This window comes from Schistocerca americana, chromosome 7 (genome assembly GCF_021461395.2).
Source record: "Schistocerca americana isolate TAMUIC-IGC-003095 chromosome 7, iqSchAmer2.1, whole genome shotgun sequence".
In the NCBI taxonomy this organism is placed as follows: domain Eukaryota; kingdom Metazoa; phylum Arthropoda; class Insecta; order Orthoptera; family Acrididae; genus Schistocerca; species Schistocerca americana.
Genome location: NC_060125.1, coordinates 547,562,388 through 547,574,928, shown reverse-complemented (window position 1 = coordinate 547,574,928; position 12,541 = coordinate 547,562,388). Strand labels below are relative to the sequence as shown.

Here is a 12,541-nt window from a genome sequence, read left to right as displayed (position 1 = left end):
TCTTTTTCCACTTTCATAAAAGAGAAAGGTTGGCCCTCAGTTTTAATTTTGTGCTTAGTTTTATGTATGTTATTGATTTTCCAATCTATTTCAACTATTCCTAGTTAGCATCTTTTGTTATAGGGTGAAATCAGTAATTGTTTTGTATCTTAAATTCTATTGTTGACATATAAACAAATATAAATTCTGTACTAATTATAAACATTTGGGAGACGAAACAATAGCATTCTTAAAGGGTCTATTTGCCTCTATTCGAAAACATGTTAGCAAAACCAATCCTTTATGAATTCCAAAGTAATTAACAGTTTTGTCGAGAGTATTGTTTACATAACTACATTTGTTAATTGCATGATTTAAACAAATAATTCGGCTTAATCCTTGTAGTAGAAGAAACTGTTAAAAAGAACCAATTTTTCGATGTAGTCAGTTAATTTAATGAGTTAATTTTTAAATGTAATTTCTGTAAATTAAACTTAGAACAATGTGTAGTTTCAGCACCTATTATTGTGATGGCTAGATTTTTGGTCACGAGTCAGTCAGTCCACGACCAAGTTTCAGACAAGGAACCTGTGTTGGTTGGAATGTCAACAAAGCATCAACTTAACAGTGAAATAAGTGTTACACCAATAGGCAGTGTGTTAAAGCAATGACAGTGATCGTTTAATTCATGCTACAGACTGTGAACTGTGCAGTTAGGCTTTTACTGCTCGTAGATGTACAACAGTAAATTTATTGTAGCAGTATGTGGATGTTCACCCGCTAACTATAAATGAGGCTTATGGAAAGTTAAACAATAGTGCACATTGGCCATATTAAATGTACCCCATTTTTCAGACAGTGTAGCAATGCAGTGCGTCGACACTTGGAGGGTGAGGAGGGAGAGGGGGGGGGGGAGGGGGGGGGGAGAGAGAGAGAGAGAGAGAGAGAGAGAGAGAGAGAGAGAGAGAGGGGGGGGGGGCGTGGCAGAACCGCTATAACGTCTTACAAATATCAGCTAGTTGAGATACACATCAGTGAAGCATGGATTTGTTTCACTTCATTGAAAACTGTTGTTTCCCATAAGGCTAGTACATCATGGGGTTTACAGTGATGGATGATATTCTACATTAGCTTTCTCTTCAGCAATTTTATCAGTTTTTTCTAATTGGCTTTCAACAATGTGCAAGAAAAAAACAGCTCATAGTAACTGCAACTTTATTAGAGAATAACTTGTATGATGCTTGTGAACTCTAATAAAATAGGTACAAACAGACAGTATTTCTTCTTACTGAGGAATGTGAGCTTTAACGATGCAAAAAATACATTATTTTGCAATGAATATACAATCATTTATATTAAATTTCCATATCTCTTTGTATGAGAAGAATTAATACTTCCCAAACCTTTCCAGCAGTTGGTATCTTTTACTTGTCTCCTATTCAGGAACGCCAACTATATTTTGGCACAATTACACTAAAGTGGGTACACTGAAAATGTAGCATATGGGTACATTGAAAACGAAGCAGATATTCTTTAAGTGAACATATACGAACTCTGATACTTGACTGAAAATAAGTTTGTAATCAACAGTTCACTGAAACCTAACCTTTGGGTGCCCTTTATCCTGCTATTGTTGAGTCATAAATAGTATGTTACTTCTCCTATTTTGTGGAGAACCAACCATACCTATGTTTCAATAAATGAATTCTTATCTGTCTGAGTTAAAAATGATAATCAGAGTTTCATTCCACAGTTTCACTGATTTTTGGGTTTTGTTTACAGCTGTATTCTTTTAATAACACTATTTGTGACATGTTCAATGTTGTGTACTGATGGCACTGCAAACTGAATTATATTAAACACTCATTTTGTCATACACACAATCTGCAAACTGAATTATATTAAACACTCATTTTGTGATACACACAATCAGTTTCAAGAGATTGTCTTTACTCACACACTATATTTTTAGATATGCTGAACTCATTAACTAAGTAATCAGTGTTTGAGGGAGCCACATAGACGAGCTGTGTTCAGTCTCAATACCAGAAGCGATTTCTGAAAAGTAACCTTTGGTATAGGGCACAAACTTGGATTTTACAATAACAGGCCAGCTAATATGGATGCCCATAAAGACCCACTATCATTTCAAAAAATCATAACTTGGTAACTATTAGAGATAGAGAACTGTGGTTTGTTGTAAAATGTTTAGCACCTCTCAGTTTTTCTTTTTGTTCTATGTTGCAGATTTGTCTTGAAGTGCATCAAAACGGTGACAAACCAGAAGGTTGCAAAGTGTCGTCTGGTGTGCAGAGTCCAAGTCTGCAACAATGCTACTGCAGAATTATCGAGTTCATATGGGAGGGCACCACCGCAGAAACAAGGATGAGATGGTTCAAAAAAATTTGAAGAGACAGACAGTGTCAAAGAGCTGTCTGAAAGCAATGGCTCCTTGTGTCCCAAGCAAACGTATTGGCAGCGACCAGAAGTCAGTTCGTCTTGCATTGTGAAAACTGCAAGAAGCAAGATCAACTGTCCATAAAAAGATACATAAGCAGTTACGTCTTTCTGCTGTAACAGTCCAAGTATTGGAGCTTAACAATCGTCCTCTGCAGTATTCGATCGTATGCCCCATAGTGGCCTCCACACATACTGACAATGATGACTTGAAAGTCCCACTTTTCGTATGAAGCAACATTCAACATTTCGGGACATGTGGATTGCCACATTAGGATATGGGCTTCAAAAAGCAGCACAACACACACCCGTTATAGCCACAAGCTTCATGTTTGGTGTGGCCTAATGCATGACAGGCCCATGTTTCTTCAAAGAGAATACCATCAACGGAAATGTTTAGCTGGACATACTGAAACAGTTCCTGCTACGACAGATCGAAGAGTTTAGTCGTCCATCACTGTCCAGCATGATGGTGCACCTCCACATTGGTGTTAGAACATGTGGGATATGCTGAATGACACACATTCTGAGAGGTGGATAGCTCGTGATGATCCCAACACATGGCTCTGTGCTCTCCTGATGTCATACCATTAGATTTCGTTTTGTGGGGTTATATCAAGGATTGTGTGTACACAACACCAGTCAATGAGATCAGAGCTGTTGATGCTGCAGTGCTGACCTGTACATGGATGGAACTCAAATATTGCTTTGATGTTCTGTAAGTGATGGGTGGGGCGCATATTGGAATTTTCGCACAACTGAAGAAAAAGAAAAGAAAAGAATCCAAGAGTTGCTAAATGGTTTAAAATAAACCACAACGCTGTATCTCTAATGGTTTCCAAGTTACGATTTTCTGGTATGACAGCAGGATCTTACGGCCACCCTGCAGGCTGCGGCCTTTTCAGAGAAACCTCCTAGCATTCACTTTCAAGGGACTAAGGCAAACTATGGAAAACTTAAATCTGGATGACTACACGGGGATTACTGTTCCTCTCTTTCGAAATGGGAGTCCACTGTGTTAATGACCATTTCATCCCTCTGAGCTTTCACAGAAGTAAATTTTGATAGAAAAGAGGCTGGTGTACTATCAAATGCACTGTCCAATATTTTCCCCCAATAATGTGTAGGCAGAAGATGAAGCAGTATCAAGTCAGACTTGCCCCTCACAGCCTGGGCCTAGTTATGGTTTCACATTATCATCAGATGGGTGCATATCTTCCATAGTGTTGCCAGAATCTGAACTCAATGTAGGCCTTCTATGAGTTGTTATATGCTCGTGTTAAAACTACTTTTACGTCTATACCCTGCAAGCCACCTTAGTTTGCGACGGAGTGTTTTTGGTACATCTCTCTTCTCCCCTTCCCTTTTCCATTTGCAAATAGCAGATGGGAAGAATGTATCATTAAACCTCTGTATTAGTTCTAATTCTGATTGTCTAATTGTGTCCATTTTGCGATGCATATGTGGGAAGAAGTAAAACGCTGCCTGGCACTTTTTCGAATGAACATTCTCGGAATTTCAACAGTCTGGCTGAATTTAATGCACAACACATCTCTTCTAGTGTCTGCCACTGGAGTTTTGCAGAGCATCTCCATGCCGCTCTTCACTGAATATTTTCTACCTCTTCTTTTCACCCAACCTGATAAAGTATCCAAGACTGTAGCAATACAAAGAAACGGTCGAACAATTGCTTTGTAGGACATTTTTCGTGAGTGAATTACTTATCCTTGTGATTTTTCCCAAGAGTCTCAATTTCACAATTAGTTTTATGTAGTCATTTCACTTTACATCACTCCGGATATTACTCCAGCGTATTTTCCGGTAGTTACCTTTTCCACTGCTAGGCACTGGTACTCCGTGCATTCTCTGTATCCAGCTGATTGTGCAGTGTGCTTTTAGGTAGCCTTGTGACAGAAAAACAAGGCCTCAGCACCAATGTCTTCCCTCAGCTCTCCTAGTACGGCATAATGAATGGTTTAGTCCCTTAACAGTCCTTGTAGATTACAAGATAAATGGTGGTAACACTTTGATGGGAAAAGTACTGTTTCCACGGTGTTGATTTAGGTTGAGAAGAAGGCACTGCTAAGCTGCACATTCGTGAGGCACCTTTCGTAATAAACGTCAGCGAGTAGACGGCGGCTGCCCCACGTGGGGCTCTGCGAGGGAGATGCTAATCAGCGGCGGCGCCACGCAGCCGACGACTGCCCGCTGACTCACTGCCGGGCCAACTACGCCGACGGCCGACGGGGGCGGGCTTTACCTACGTATTAGTCACTTCACAGATGTCGCGCCATCCGTGACTGCCAGGCGCCGCGCTACTTGACGGCTAATGCTCAGCAGCCGTTCCTCCTCACCAGTGTTTTCACTATCGAGTCAGGAACGTCCACAGAAATGGGAATTTCTTCACAAATTATCAGTAGGTAGACGGCCGACGGGGGCGGGCTTTACCTACGTATTAGTCACTTCACAGATGTCGCGCCATCCGTGACTGCCAGGCGCCGCGCTACTTGACGGCTAATGCTCAGCAGCCGTTCCTCCTCACCAGTGTTTTCACTATCGAGTCAGGAACGTCCACAGAAATGGGAATTTCTTCACAAATTATCAGTAGGTAGACAAGTACCGTCAGAATCGAACTAGGTCGGCATTTAGAGCCTGGAAGAATTAGGGCTTCTTGTTGTGGGATACAAACGCGAGAGGATAAATAATGATCTGCCGACTCCAGTCCCGCAGCCGAAAGAAAATTTACGTCCTCGTATCTAACATCTTCAAAAATTAGAAACTGCGTTTATTATATTTTGATTCTCTTCTTTTCTGGGAGAACCATTCAGCATTTATACTCTACTATGAGAAAGTATGAGATGAGTAAACTACATTAGCAGTACCTCACGAGAGATCGAAAGGCGGGCTCATCTGTAGTATCTCTATTAGGTCGGTTGATCGGATAGTGCAATATCAAGATTTATGAGGCATTTATAAGTGGCAGTGTCTACATCTACATTTATACCCCGCAAACCATTATGAAGTGCAGGGCAGAGGGTACGTTCCATTGTACCAGTTAGTTAAGATTTCTTACCGTTCCATTCACGTACGGAGTGCGGGAAGAATGATGGTTTGAATGCCTCTGTGCGTGCAGTAATTGTTCTAACCTTATCCTCTCAATCCCTATGTGGGCGATACGTAGGAGGTTGTAGTATATTCCTAGCGTAATAATTTAAACTCGGTTCTTGAAACTTTATTAATAGACTTTCTCAGGATAGTTTATGTCTATCTACAAGAGTTTTCCAGTTCAGTTCATTCAGTATCTCTGTGACACTAGACCACGGATCACACAAACCTGTGACCATTCGTGCTGCCCTTCTCTGTATACGTTCGATGTCCCCTGTAAGTCCTATTTGGTACGGGTTCTACAAACTTTAGCAATATTCTAGACCCGGTCGCACGAATGATTTATAAGCAATGTTTTGTGGATTGACTGTATTTATCTGGTATTCTACCAATGAACCAAAGCCTACTACCTGCTTTACCCACAACAGAGCCTATGTGATCATTCGTATCCTTACAAAGTGTTACACCCAGGTTTTTGTATGAGTTGGCCGATTCCAACAGTGACTCACGACCGTACTTTGATAATAAGCGTAGGTGTGGTACTGGGTCCAATGATTTTCGGAAATCAAGAAATACAACACCCACCGGACTGCGTTGATACAAAGCTTTCAGTATGTCATGTGACAAAAGTGCGAGTTTGGTTTCACATGATCAACATGTTCAAAATCCATGCTGGCTGGCACTGAGGAAGACACTCTGTTCAAGATACCTCACTGTGTTTGAGCTCAGAATATATACTAAGATTCTACAACAAATCGTTGTCAAGAATACTGGACGGTAGTTTTTGTGGATTACTTCTGCTACTCTTGCTACGGCAGCCACTGAAGGGATCACGCATTGCTCTCTTGACAGCCAAACGCGTCTCATTTAGCATCTGTCCATCTGTAGCCCTATGCTTTGTGTCCCGATGCAGGGTCGCAACTCACTGGAAATGGAGGAAAAAATGACCCATAACCATGTGTCCGGAAATGCATCGTCGCCACGGCAGATGGCACTGACAAATGGTAGTTCCTCTGACCACGTGCCGTGTGTTCCTTGTGTGTTGCAGGCTGTGTGATTGACACAGCGCACTGTAAACAGCAGAATGGTCCGGATTCACATCGGAACAAGCCAGGATGGTGTTTGTGTGCGGCCAAGCAGACGGAAACGGTCGAGAGGCAGCACGGCTATACCAAAACAAGTACACTCACAGACAGCAACCACACCACGCAACATTTAAAGCCCTTTCTGGGCGTTTGTGCGACACGGGTCCTAGGAGACAGACGAACGTACAGGGAGGCGGCGGACTGTGCCTACACGAGATTTGGAGGACCGGGTTCTACAGAATATTTAGACGAACCATAGTACAAGCTCCTGGCTATCACTCGCAATTCCACGAGGCCACTTTGAACATCTGTTGTGACGTGAACGCGATGCAGCTCTGTACTGTGCTCCGGGACGATTTTCTGTCGTTGCACGCACACCGTGCATTTGCAGACACATTTTCATAGGGCCTTTTTTCTACCATTTCCAGTCAGGCATCCGTCGCTGCAGTTTGCCGGTTTCAATAATATTCACCCTGCGTAACATATTAGAACACTGACACACTTGACGGAGTAAATATTACTGCGAGTGACTGCAGATATCCGCTACTGTAGAGTCTTTTCAGTGTGAAAGAGTAGTACACTGAAGAGCCAAAGAAATTGGTACCTGTCTATCGTGCAGGGAGCCCGCGAGCATGCAGAAGTGCTGCAACACGATGTGGCATGGAGTCGACTAATACCTAAAGTAGTGCTGGAGATAACTGATACCATGAATCCTTCACGGCTTTCCATAAAGCCGTAACAGAACGAGGAAGTGGAGATCTCTTCTGAACAGCACGTTGCAAGGCATTCCAGATATAGTCAATAATCACAGTGGGGAGTCTGGTGACCAGCAGAAGTGCTTAAACTCAGAAGAGTGTTTCTGGAGCCACCGAGTAGCAATTCTATACATGTAGGGTGTCGCACTGTTATGCTGGAATTGCCCAAGTCGGTAGGAATGCACAACGGACATGAACGGATGCAAGTGGTCAGACAGGATGTTTTCGTACGTGTCACCTGTCAGAGTCGTACCTAGACGTATCAGGGGTCCCATATCACTCCACCTTCACACGCCCAACACCATTACAGAGCCTCCACCAGCTTGAACAGTCTCATGCTGACATGCAGGTTCAATGGATTCATGAGGTTGTCTCCGTACCCGTACACATCCATCCTCTCGATACAATTTGAAACGAGACTCATCCGACCAGGCAACATGTTTTCAGTCATCAACAGTACAATGCCGGTGCTGAAGGGTCCAGGCGAGGCGTAAAGCTTTGTGTCGCGCAATCATCAAGGGTACATGAATGGGCCTTAAGCTCCGACAGCCCAAAAAATGGCTCTGAGCACTATAGGACTTAACATCTGAGGTCATCAGTCCCCTAGAACTTAGAACCTAAGGACATCACACACATCCATGCCCCAGGCAGGATTCGAACCTGCGATCGTAGCAGTCGCGCGGTTCGGGACTGAAGCGCCTAGCACCGCTTGGCAACCGCGGCCCGCTCCGAAAGCCCATATCGATGATGTTTCGTTGGTTCGCACGCCGACACTTGTTGATGGCACAGCATTTGAAATCTGCTGCAATTTGCTTCTGTTATGTTGAACGATTCTCTTCAGCCATCGTTGGTCCCGTTCTTGCAGGGTCTTTTTCCGGCCGCAGCGATGTCGGAGATTTTATGTTTTACCGGATTCCTGATATCCATTGTACACTTGTGAAATGATCGTACGGGTAAATCCCCACTTCATCACTACTTCGGAGATGCTGTGTCCCATCGTTCGTGCGCAGACTATAACACCATGTTCAAACTCGCTTAAATCTTGATAACCTGCCATTGTAGCTGCAGTAACGGATCTAACAATTGCGCCAGACACGTGTTGTCTTACACAGGCGTTGCCGACCGCAGCGTCATATTCTGCCTGTTTACATATCTCTATTTGAATACGCATGCCTATACCAGTTTCTCTGGCGCTTCAGTGTACAACAAACACTGGTATCCGCGCAAAGCTCTCTGCCTTCAGAACGTGCGTGGGACACCCTGTAGCACGCCAGCAGCCGCCGCCGCCGCCACCGACTCTTCCAGACCCGCGTGCAGGGATGCATCGACAGCCTATGGACAAATCTTGAAGCAACTCTTCACGAGAGGATGACCTGTCGCTACCAGCCTAGCAGTAACCGTACTGTCTTGGTCTAAGGCATGTATCGTATCTGTGCCTAACGATTTCTGTTTAAATTGTTTTGTGCTTTCGAATTCTTTGGCGCCTCTGTAGGGAAGACATACAACGATTTGACTTAAAGAGAATTTTCTCAAATACATGAGTAGTAAATCTCCTGCGAGTATGTGTTACCTTGTCCTGTCACTTATCCTACATGCTACCGTTTTGTTATTATTATTATTATTATTATTATTATTATTACGCTTAGCTTTTGGGCAGTCTGTGCGTTAGTAAACAGCTGAGAATAAAAACGAAAACGTGGACGATATAGGAACTGCGACGCTGGCGTTCCCTCTGCGACTCCGCGGTGAGGACGCGTGTTGCGACGGCTGCCTGCGCTGCTACCGCGGACCGGCAACGCAGCGCGGCGCGGCGCGGCAGGTGCGGCCGAGCGCCCACTGGTCAGGCCGGAACCTGGCCGCCGCCGCCGACGCCGCGCTGGACCGTCCACAGCCGGCCGGGATCAATATCGCCGCCACCGCCGCTGCCTACCTACCTAACACAACAGTTACTGCGGGGTACTAGGCCTGGACTTGTGTGTCCCCCTCCCTGCCCTCTTACCTCTTGGCAGAGTTAGATCAGAAGCACACTTCCGTCTTGTTGACCAGTCTGGTGTGGCAGTTGAATAAAGCAAAACGAATGCCGAAGTTTTAAATTTCACGTTTAAGAAATCGTTCACACAGGAGAGCCGTACAAACATACCGTCATTTGACCATCGGACAGACTCCTGTACGGACGACATAGTAATAAGCATACCCGGCGTAGAGAAACAACTGAAAGATTTGAAAACAAGTAAGTCACCAGGTCCGGATTGAATCCCAGTCCAGCACAAAGTCCAAGCGACTGGAAAAAAGCGCAGGTGACTACAGTATATAAGAAGGGAAAATTACACACCAATATTCCGAACTTCAGTTTTTTGAAGAATCGTTGAACATATTCTCAATTCGAATACAATAAACTTTCTTGAGACTAAGAAACGTATGTCCACGAAAGAAAGCATCGCTCGTGCGAAACTCAGCTTGCCCTTTTCTCACATGATATTGAGAAATATGGATGAAGGGCAACAGGTAGATTCCAGATAGCATCTGACATGGTGCCCCATTGCAGGCTGTCAGCGGGGGTTCTAGCATATGGAATAAATACACAGGTACGTCAGTGGCTCGAAGACTTCTTACATAGTAGAGCCCAGTATGTTGTCCCCGACGGCGGATGTTCAACAGAGGCAAGGGTATCGTCAGAAGTGCTCCAGGGAAATGTGTTAGGACCGCTGTTGTTTTCTATATACACAAATGATTTGGCGGACAGGGTGGACAGCCATCTGCAGTCGTTTGCTGATGATGCCATGGTGTACGGTAAGGAGTCGGAGTTGAGTCACTGTAGGAACATACAAGACGACTTAGACAAAATTTCCAGTTTGTGTGATGATGGCAGCTAGCCCTAAATGTGGGAAAAAGTAAATTAATGTTCGGAAACAGTATTACTAGTGTCCTGCTTGACTCAGCAAGTCGTTTAAATATTTGGGCGTAACGTTGCAAGGCGATATGAGGAAGGAGCATGTTAAAACCGTGGTAGCGAAGGAAAATGATCGACTTCGGTTTATGGGAGAATTTTAGAAAAGAATGGTTCATTTGTAAAGGAGGCCGCATATAGGACGCTGGTGCGGCCTATTCTTGCGTTTTTGGGATCTGTACCAGGTCAGACTGAAATGAGATAACGAAGGAATTCAGGGACGGGCGGCTAGGTTTGTTACCTGCTGGTTCGAACAACACATAAGCGTTACGGAGATGCTTCGGGAACTCACATGGGAACCCCTGGTGGGAAGGCGACGTTCTTTTCTTGAAACGCAATTGAGAAAATTTGGAGAACCGCCATTTGAAGCTGTCTACTACCGTCAACATACATCGCGCATAAGGACCATGAAGATAAGATACGAGAAATTAGGGCTCATGCGGTGACGTACAGACAGTCGTTTTTCCCTCGCTCTATTTCCGAGTGGAAGGGGGGGGGGGGGAGGGATGACAAGTAGTGGTACAAGGTACCCTCCGCCACGCACCGCACGGTGGCTTGCGAAGAACCGATTTAGATGCAGAATACACTGCCTATTCCAGATCTATACGCGTAACAGGTCCAAGCCCAGTTGAGCCGAGCATTTATGCGAAATATTTCGGAACGTCTATAGGCACAAGAGATTCAATGACCCGAAAAAGGCATATTACTTCTGAATAACTACACTGATGGGAAAAAAATCGCAACACCAAGATAGAGTTGTGCGATATAAACGATTGTTGGTAGGCAGGCGTGTTTCTACATCTGGAAGATGAAGTCTATTCAAATTCCTGCCAGTTGCATAAGATTGACGCTAGTTGCGCCACTATGAGGAGGCAAATCATGCTTGCTTTAAATACCCGATGTAACGGTTGTTGAGAGAGAGTTACCTTTCAGAGGTGACCTAAAAATAAATATAAAACCTAAATAACGGCGATTGGTATTGTTTTATTCGACCATCATTTGCGATTTCGGTGGTGTCAAGCGAGAGCTAATTGGAGGGCATGGTTGAGGTCTGTTGTGTTTTCTGATGAAATCTGGTTCTGCCTCGGTGCCAGTTATTGATGACTGTTAGTTACAGGGAGCCCAGTTGATAGCCTGCGACCAACCTCCCTGCGCCCTAGAAACACGGGATCTACACCTGGAATTTTGGTCTGGGGTGCGGTTTCGTATGACAGCAGGAGCACTCTCGTGGGTATCCCACGCACCCTGACTGCAAATTTGTAGGTCAAACTGGTAATTCTACCTGTTCTGCTGCCATTCATAACAGAATTCCAGGGGGTGTTTATCAATCGGATAACTCCCGCTCAGATGCCGCTGTTGTAAACCAACATGCCCTACTGAGTGTCTACATGTTGCTTTGGCCTGCTTCATCACCAGATCTGTCCCCAATCTTGCACATATGGGACATCGTAAGACGACAACTACGGTGCCATACACAACCAGCATTAAGCATCACCGTACTGTCCGATCAAGTTCAACAGGCATGGAACTCCACCACACAAACTGACATCCTGCAACTGTACAACACAATACATGCACGTTTGCATACTTGCATTCAACTTTCTGACGGTTACACCGGCAATTAGTGTACCAGCATTTTACACCTGGAATGCGTTCATGGGCTCTTACATTAACCTGTGGTCCTGCAATGTCATTCACTTATATATGATAGGCCGGCCGAAGTGGCAGAGCGGTTCTAGGCGCTACAGTCTGGAACTGCGCGACCACTACGGTCGCAGGTTCGAATCCTGCCTCGGGCTTGGATGTGTGTGATGTCCTTAGGTTAGTTAGGTTTAAGTAGTTCTAAGTTCTAGGGGACTCATGACCTCAGCAGTTAAGTCCCATATTTCTCAGAGCCATTTGAACCATTTTAAATATGTTACCTCGACAAATGTACTTCCGAAATTTCATTACTCTACATTAAATATTTTTTTGTGCTGCATTTTTTCTTTCAGTGCATAAACTTTCGTTGGAGTCTCACTCGTAGATCTAAAGAGAAAACAAGTAAATGTTGAAACTTTTCTAACGCTAACAGTCAGTTTCATACACAGGGGACGCACACAGTTCCTAGCATTCGGATTCCTTTCTTCATCGTCCTTATTCCACAGCTCTCCGCATAGCTCAGAGATAATTATGTTGGCGAAAGGCCGTTTTCGGTGTTCTGGTTCAAAATT

At 44.3% G+C, this 12,541-nt stretch overlaps 1 protein-coding gene across 1 annotated transcript in view; it reads right to left on the bottom strand.

The window, feature by feature from the left end:
• The window catches only part of LOC124622509 (histone-lysine N-methyltransferase ash1), a 329,323-nt gene that overhangs the window by 80,412 nt on the left and 236,370 nt on the right, over positions 1-12,541 (bottom strand). The window lies entirely within an intron of this gene.